The sequence below is a fragment of the Octopus bimaculoides genome, chromosome 14 (assembly GCF_001194135.2).
Source record: "Octopus bimaculoides isolate UCB-OBI-ISO-001 chromosome 14, ASM119413v2, whole genome shotgun sequence".
NCBI classification, from domain to species: Eukaryota; Metazoa; Mollusca; class Cephalopoda; order Octopoda; family Octopodidae; genus Octopus; species Octopus bimaculoides.
The window spans coordinates 59,290,572-59,298,191 of NC_068994.1; the positions used below are offsets into that span (position 1 = coordinate 59,290,572).

At 37.4% G+C, this 7,620-nt stretch overlaps 1 protein-coding gene and 1 long non-coding RNA gene across 3 annotated transcripts in view; one reads left to right on the top strand and one right to left on the bottom strand.

Annotated features, from left to right (window-relative positions):
- LOC106875543 (uncharacterized) overlaps positions 1-6,361 on the bottom strand; it is a 23,376-nt gene extending 17,015 nt beyond the window's left edge. Inside the window, exon 1 of the long non-coding RNA XR_008265505.1 lies at positions 6,245-6,361. This is a non-coding gene — a long non-coding RNA (uncharacterized LOC106875543). The remainder of the gene's footprint in view (positions 1-6,244) is intronic.
- LOC106878004 (cytochrome P450 3A24) overlaps positions 1-7,620 on the top strand; it is a 46,481-nt gene that overhangs the window by 21,910 nt on the left and 16,951 nt on the right. The gene's annotated exons all lie outside the window — the stretch shown is intronic.

Below are 7,620 nucleotides of genomic sequence, written 5' to 3' on the forward strand. Positions count from 1 at the left end.
TATATATATATATATATTTATATACCTTATAAATAGATATATATATATCTATTTATATATCTTTATATATATATATATATCTACATCTATTTATATATCTCTCTCCGTCAGTCTGCCTCTCCCCCCTTCTCTCTCTCTTTCTCTCTCTCTCTATACACACACACACACACACACACAGACACATACATACCTACATACACACATACATATTGTCTAGCTTAGCTATTTGTCTCTCCCTTCTTCCGTCTTCCTCTCTTTCTTTCTCTCACTCTATCTATCTATCTCTATTCATCTATCTATCTCTGTCTATATATAAATATAAAATTATCTACCTACCTATATGTATATATACATACATTCATACTTCCGTGCATGCATGCATGCATTCATACATACATACATACATACATACATACACACATGAACTCTAATGCTGTAGACAATCGATGCAGATTCCATGATTTCTTGCTGAAGAACCTGCTCGGATGATTCGTTTCTAAATGACGAAATGTTTGTCAGCCGTTCTTTGCTGACTCCTTGTATCATGTTCCTTGCTTTGAATGTGTTTACACTAATTAAATTTTGATTGCACTAACTCATCTGAAAGTATCGTTGCCAGTAAGAACTGGTTGGAGAAAGTTCTGTGAGCTGCTACCATTGCTGACATCAAAGGTCTTTTCCCCTAAGATTGAAGGGCTGATTGTAAGATGCTTGTGTTAGAACTGCAATGTTGCATGGTCGAAAGATGTGGAACTTGAATATGGAGGACTTGAGAAAACTGGAAAGAAATGTGGCCAGCACGACCCTTTGGATGCACAATGTGTGTGTGGGGGGTGAAAGAATTTGTACAAAGATGCTGAGTGAAAAACTGGGCATTAGAGGAATCAGATGTTGTATCCAAGAAAGAAGACTGAGATGGAATGGGCCATTTGGTGAATGGCCCATGTGATGAACAGGGCCAGCAAAAGTGGAAGACCCAGGAAGATATGGGATGACGGATGAGATGACCAGGATCTCTGGCAATATAAGGTTCTCCCCCTCTTCAGCAAGACTGAGCTCTGGAAGTGCTATACTTTGGGTCCCCCATGAGTCAGTGACTTCTTCCTCTCATGCACTCTGCCCTCTTGTCCTCTCTCATCATTTTCTATGTCTTGCAGCTCTTTCTGATCATTTTCTCTCCCTTTTCTCTATTGTCTTTGAGTGACCCTAACAGATCCCTCTGCAGGAAACTGCTCTACCCTAACACTCTTCTAGTAATTCCTTCGTCTCCTAACATGATGCTGAGCTACCCCAGGGATTCTCATCCCGTGAACTGCATAGTAACCTCAATAGTGCAGGGGGAACGCCAAACAGATAATGGAGCTCAATGCAGTCCTTGGACACATCGGATCCTGTCAAACCATCTAGCGCAAACCAACATGAAATGATGATGACAATAACGACGATGATAATAGTTATACAAACTTTACTATTATCTCATTAACTTCTATTTGAAGCTAACCTAGTTTCATATTTACCCCATGTCCTAATGGAGAAGTTCCATCCTAACCCCGATACAGTGGAAGCCACTTATTGTAATCACTTTGAGATGAATCCTTTCTCAATGATAATAATCTGCTGATAACATTAAGCAAGTCATGGCTTCAGGCCCACTAATTTTGATAACAATAGCTTGTTGGTAATGTTAACCGATATTATAATTAGCAACGACCCCTGCACAAACTGAGAACTGTAAACTGTCTGTCGTTTGTTGTTTATCTACAGTGCAACAGTGCTGATTGGTGTCAATGACATTAAGTTTAATCTCTGAGAAAAGTCCCGAACTTTGCACATTGCAAAAGCAAAAACTAAAACGTTGACACTTTACATTCAACTACAGCAGCTCCTCATAAACCATCGTCTGACTGATAGATAAAATATTGGTCTCCAATTTTTTGGCACAAGGCCAGCAATTTCAGGAAGTGGAGGGATATATTGATTAGATCACCCCAGTGTTCAACTGATATTTATTTTGTCAACCCTGAAAGGCAAAATTGTCCTTAGAGGAATTTGAACTCAGAACTTAAAGACAGGTGAAATGGCACTAAGAATCTAGCTCACTCTGCTAACGATGCAGTCAGCTCACCACCTTTAATAAATAATAGGATATTAATGTCAAGATAGAGTTTTACAATATCTACCAATGTTGTAGATGTTTCTAAAGAATCTACAAGCAAACAAGTGGACAAGGAAAACTTCATAAATATTCCTCTAATGCCAGACAAGGAAGACGGAACCAGGAAGAAATTTGCCAAAGATTTCAGAGTTTACATGGAGTGAATGATAATGTTTTAAACACCTTCATCCTGAATTCAATTTAATCAGTGAAATGGGCAAAATGATGTGGAATCCTCTTTCAATCACTGTGGAACAATCCAACTGTGACTCCCCAGCTGGTTTTGCAACAAATTTGTGTTGTATTGTTCATGCCTTTCCAAATCAAACTCACAAAAAGGTTTGAACTTAGCACTACCAGCCATTAAAACACTCAGCAATTATATAATGATCCCATTAGTGTCAATAGTGAACTGCACTCTTCACACTATCTTTTCCCATTAAGATTAAATAGGTTATACTGAGTTAAGTGCTTTGGCCTTCATTCAGTAAAGTTTTGGTGAAAGCAAATGTACTATTGACGCTTCTACTGATAAAATGACTTTTTATTCATCTAACCCTTTGTGTCACTCCTACACTATTTTTAGATGTACTTTTATTAATTATGTACTCTAATAAGCAGTATGCTTTTGTACTCTAAATAGAGTGTACTTGTTTATACAATGTACAGATACAATGGCCTCAACAGCTCTAGTCTTGGATGGTAACCACTTATCAATAAGACCGCCAAGGTACCATTTAAAGATGAGAAAAAGAAATATTCACCTGATCAGGTGCTGACCCCAGTAAAATGTAATTAGGATTCACAACAGAGTCCCAAAGCCATATATCTGTGACATTATTACTGCCATACATCTTTACATCCGAAAATTGTCTTAACCCTTTCGTGACCAACCCAGCTGAAACTGGCTCAGCTGAATGATAAAGTTATTTTACTGAATTCTTTGTTATATTTAAAGTAATTGAAAGAAATACGGAGCATCTCAACAGAAATACGGTAACGAAAGGTGTAAGGAAGCAGGGACATATTGGATAACCTCATCACCAGCATCATCATCATTTAATGTCCACTTTCCCTGCTGGCATGGGTTGGATAGTCAGCCTCTTACTCTTAAAACTTTCTAATACAGACACAAGGGGGGAAGGGTAGAGAAACAAAAGTCTCAAACCGCCTCAGAAAAATACCTTAGACTGCCTGGCATTTGATGTCCTTTAAACACCCTCTTTGACCATCATTATCAAAATTTGTTTTACATGAGGATGCTTTTTTCTGTCACTAGACCTTAATTTTTTTTCAAGTAAAGGATCCCTTATTGCATGTATTTCAAGACACAAAGCCAGCAGATAATTGATTGACAGGGAAAGTGCTAACAAACAACACTGCTCATAGCAAACAGCTTTAAGGATCATAATTGTAGACAAGCACACAACCAAACACATGCACACACACTTGTGCTTACAGACACACACAAATACATACACATGAACATACATTCATACGTGTGTGTGTGTTAAAGTGTACAACGTTATAGATCCATTAGTCAATCTTACCAATCAGTTTCACACTGGGTATTTAAACCTGATGTTAGATAACTGCACAGTTAAGTAGTACCATGTGTTCTTCAGAGATGACGGATATGGAAAAACATACTGTTCTGTTATTAGAGATGAAAAATCTTGCATCTGGTGTATGTGGGTGTTGTGAAAATTAATGAAACAAAATGGTGGGAGGTGAACTGAGCAAGGATTTTTACCAAGATTTGTGTCCCCTGAGACGCTGTGAGGTGGCAAGAGTTTTCCGAAGATGTGTGGAGGGCTTAGGAGTTGGTATTTCTATAGGGCTGGAGTGTGTGTTGGGCTTTTGTGGAGGTGCTGGACTGGTGTCGGAATCTTTAAGCCGATGTTTGGATGCATATGTGTATGTGTTGGTTAAACTTTGCTGGGTTCTCAGAATATGATGGTGGGAAGGCCAAGGGTGGAGAACCTACAGATTATATTCAGGATAGTTACAAAACTGTAAAATATTTCATTGAAGAATCAACTTGTCCAAAGAAGAATTGGAAATCTAAAATCGTTTAATGAAGAATTCCATCTTGATAATGATACCAAAAACAAATCTGAATATGAAGTGAATTGTAGAAACCTTATGGAAGACATAAATTTAGAAGTTTGAAGACAAAGTTAGACAAATATAGAAAAGGATGCTGTTATATTTTTCTATATTTAAAAGATCCCATTGTCGTCATCATCATCATCATCATCAGCAGCAGCAGCAGCAGCATCCTTTTTGTTTTAACAATTGTCCATGCTGGAATTGGTTACATTCCTCTAAAACCAGTGAAACCTAACAGTCCAGTATACAACATCCCAGCTTCTAACCATTTCTTCTTCTGCCACAGACATCTCCTCTACAGTTCTTTTTTTTATTTTCCTCCACTCATAAGTCATTAATATCCACTGTCCACTCACACTGCCTCCACCCCCCCCCCTCGGCACATTCACCCAGCTCTATCTCCCCCCTCGAGCCACTTTCTAATCCTCTTTACACTCACCCTTTCAGTCAAACTTCCACTGGACCACCACCAAATCACATCGATCTGATTCATTGTTTTAACCAGCTCATTAAACAAATGACCAATCAGTTAATTGGTTAGATATTTACCCAATTAACTAACAATAAAAAAGGAATACTGAACCAGTGTGTGTGTTATTGCTATTATTGGTGAGATGACGCTCCCAAGAAATGACAAGGTTTGTTTCAACACTAGAATTCACAAGAATCTTACAAACCAAATACAGAAACAAAGTCAAATATAATATCTTTGTCAGAAAACAAATTCTTCTGAGAGCTGTTTTCTGTCTTCAAGCAATGAAATAATATATTGTGTCTCCTCTGGCGACAAAATGTTAAAGTCTACGAGGCTTGAATAGATAAGTTATAATGAACGAATAAAGAAATCATTTCATTTTGTCTTCTACCCCTGTGGTAATTCACTCATAATTGACATTAATATGGTCTTTTATTTTTCTGCCTGCTTTTGTCACTGGATTGTGGCCATGCTGGGGCACCACTTTGAGTAGATTAGTTGAACAAAACAAAAAACTTTACATTTTCTGATTTTAATCTGGTGCTTGTTCTATTGGATTTTTTTGCCCAACGACTTAGTCATGGAGACATAAACAAACCAGCACTGGTTATCATGCAGTGGGGGAGATAAACAGAAACAGACACACACACACACACATGTATATATATGTGTGTGTATATATGTATGTGCATACATATATATATATGCACATGCATACATACATACATTCATACGTGTGTGTGTGTATGTATATATATATATATATATATATATATACGCACACACATACATCCATACATACACATACATACATGCATGCATGCATGTATATACACACACATACCTACACGAAGCATGGAATAAACTACCTGTATAGTTGTTAGCTGTTGGGACACTACGTTCTTCAAAATTTCCCTGCTTTTTGAAATTTGCAACCGTACACTTGATATCCCCCCTCTCCACCACCTTTTTCTCTAAATGATTCTTTCACTGGTCCCTTTCTGTGTATTATTTTATGTACAGTTCATGCAATCTTGGCTACTTTTTCTGAGGAGTTGTACTGCACCTGAGCACTAAATAAGTTCATTATTACTATTATTATTATTAGTATAATATCATACATGACAGGCTTCTACACAGTTACCATCTCTGAAATCTATTCAGAAGGCATTGGTTAGCTGAAGGCTAAAAATAGAAGACTCTTGCCCAAAGTGCTGTGCTGTAGGACTGAACTGAAAAGCATCTGGTTACAAAATTAACTCCTTAACCACACGGCCACTTATTTTCCAACAAAGACTTCAACTTCTAATCAACTTTTTGGGGAAGTCAGAATGGAAATGTTTAATTTTAAAGATTAAAGAAAAAAAATAACCAATTTGTTGTAATTATTCTTGAAGATATACGAAATAATTAATGACATTGTAATCAAGGAAAGCAATAATTAATGAGTTGGAAACATGTGACCTTGACAATAAAATCTGACCTAAATGAATTTCACTTACCTGACATCGGAGGAAAATAAGCTTTCCGAGGAGAAGCAGAGCCGACAGTTTTCCCCGTCTCTTTTCAGTCATTGTAACGTTAACCTGGCAAATGAGACAATTAAAGAGCAGGAGGTGGGGGGAGGGCGGCCGGCGGTGACTGAAACCAAATGTCAATGCCTGATAGCAGATCTTGTTATCTCTCAGCTTAGAGTACAACACCGAAACAAAAACCAAACAAAACAAAAAAATAACTGTTTTATTAGCTATCCTTAAAATATATTCATTGAAATTCACTGACATTTATTTGTTCATTACTGGCAGAAACTACTTCAATACGTTTTATATATATATATATATATATATTGCTTTGTTTTGTTTTTTTATAAAAGCATAACAATAGTTAAAAATTTCAGCTTGCAACCTCATGATTCAGAGTGCAACTACAGTGTACTGCAACTGGGGTAGTGCAACCTACTGCAGCATGGTGCAAGTGTCTTCTTTGACTTTCATTATTCCGGGGTCGATAAATTAAGTACCAGTTGCGTACTGGGGTCAATCTAATTGACTGATCCCCTCCCTCAAAATTTCGGGCCTTGTGCCTAGAGTAGAAAAGAATATGTGTGAGTATATATATGTGTATATTTATATATATATAGATAGACAGACAGACAGAGAGAGACAGACATGTTTCCCACCTGCCTCTCTCCCCACACACTTTTACAACCTACGTAACCACTTCCTTTCTATCTCTCTCTCTCTCTTATCCTTCCCCTGTCTACTTTATCATCATTACAGGTCACCCCCACTCCTTATCTACCTCTCAACCTTATCTAATCTCTACAGTTATCACCTACTTTTCCCTACCCTCCACTACTCTTGTAATCTCCACCCATCTACACTCATGGTTCTTCTCCCTTCATACACGTCGACTCACCTCATACCTTAAGACTGCACACAGCTACTCCATCAAGACTATTTTTATCTCTTCCTCCCTCCTTACTATTATCACCACCCCTTCTCTCTCTCTTAAGATATGAGTAGCCATGACACCCCTCCACAGCAAGAAATCTGTTTTGTCATTTGCACAACGGCCTGAAGCGTTACACTGCAAAATTGTATGATTCAAATATATTATGCCTTCATTCCTCCTCTCAAAGCCTTTTTCTTTTCTTTCATTTTATGTATTTTTCTTCACTCTCATTAAGCTCCTTGTTCCAGATCGGATGTGCTATGACAAATATTATTCTCAGAATTTTCTTTGGCAGCATTGTAAGACACTGGAAGCAGAAACGGCTGTTAGATGGGATTAAATTTTGCATTAAAAAATAATCAATTGTAGTCAATTTGTTGTTGATCAAGATTTCTCCATTTTCTGCTTAATTTAAATTTGATTC